The sequence below is a fragment of the Spermophilus citellus genome (assembly GCF_964194105.1).
Source record: "Spermophilus citellus genome assembly, chromosome: 3".
Taxonomy (NCBI): domain Eukaryota; kingdom Metazoa; phylum Chordata; class Mammalia; order Rodentia; family Sciuridae; genus Spermophilus; species Spermophilus citellus.
In genome coordinates, this window is record NC_138184.1 from 78,733,811 (window position 1) to 78,734,804 (window position 994).

The window sequence follows — 994 nt, forward strand, 5'->3', positions numbered from 1 at the left end:
ATGCACCATAGCACCCATCTTAGATCTGGTTTTGAAGATAACGCTGATGCATTTGGGGACAGATTAGAAGGACACTGAAGGCAAGCCCAAGTAGGTTTATTCAATTAAGAGCAATTAATACCCATCATGTGCTAGATTTTGGAATAGAGTAATAAATAAGTGAATATCATGCCTTCAAGGACTTTTAAGTCTGGAGGGGAGGTAATGAGGGCTAAATGTAGAAGCTGGGTCAGATTCAGGAAATATTTCAGAAATATCATCATTAAGTCATCTGGAAAATCTCGGATATGGAAAATGAAAATAGCTTGCCTCACTGACAGTGAGATATAATGGCACCGTAATTCCTACAAAGTATCCTGCCGTGTAGAAATAATTTTAAAATAATCCTTCTGGATTGTACATACCTCGCTAGCTTCAGGAGCACTTTCACATGAAGCCTCACACTCGCCTTTAGGTGATACACAAATTGTAATTATTAACTAATTGCATGTTGTTATACTATTTGTTTAACAGTCGGGTGAAAATTATGCCAAAGGGGAGTTATTCTGGAGCACGGAAAAGACATCTTCGCAGAATGCAAGGGCAATTAAATCGAGATGGGACCACAGCATCAGTCTAGCAAGGGCTGCATATAGTTGTCTTTATGTCTCATTTTTAGGGAGAATCCGTTCAGAAGGAGTAAGCCAGGGTTGGGGGCCACATTCCTAATAGGTGCGTGGATCTCTCATTTAACATTTCCGATAATGCCATGTCCCTGTAGCAAACTCCTTTAAAAACTCTTCCTTCCTGACTGAGACTTTATGTCATGTGCAGAGTCTTGGAAAAGGTTATGGAGCAGTCACACTTGGAACTTGAATTAATTCTCTGTGACGTCCCTTGTCTAACTCATTCCTTTCTGCCGTTGTCAGAATCAAAAATCTGCAGTTAATCCTCCCTTGTTTTCAGATGACAAAATCTCTCTGTTAGGTTTCAGAAAGCGAGGATTACAAAATGT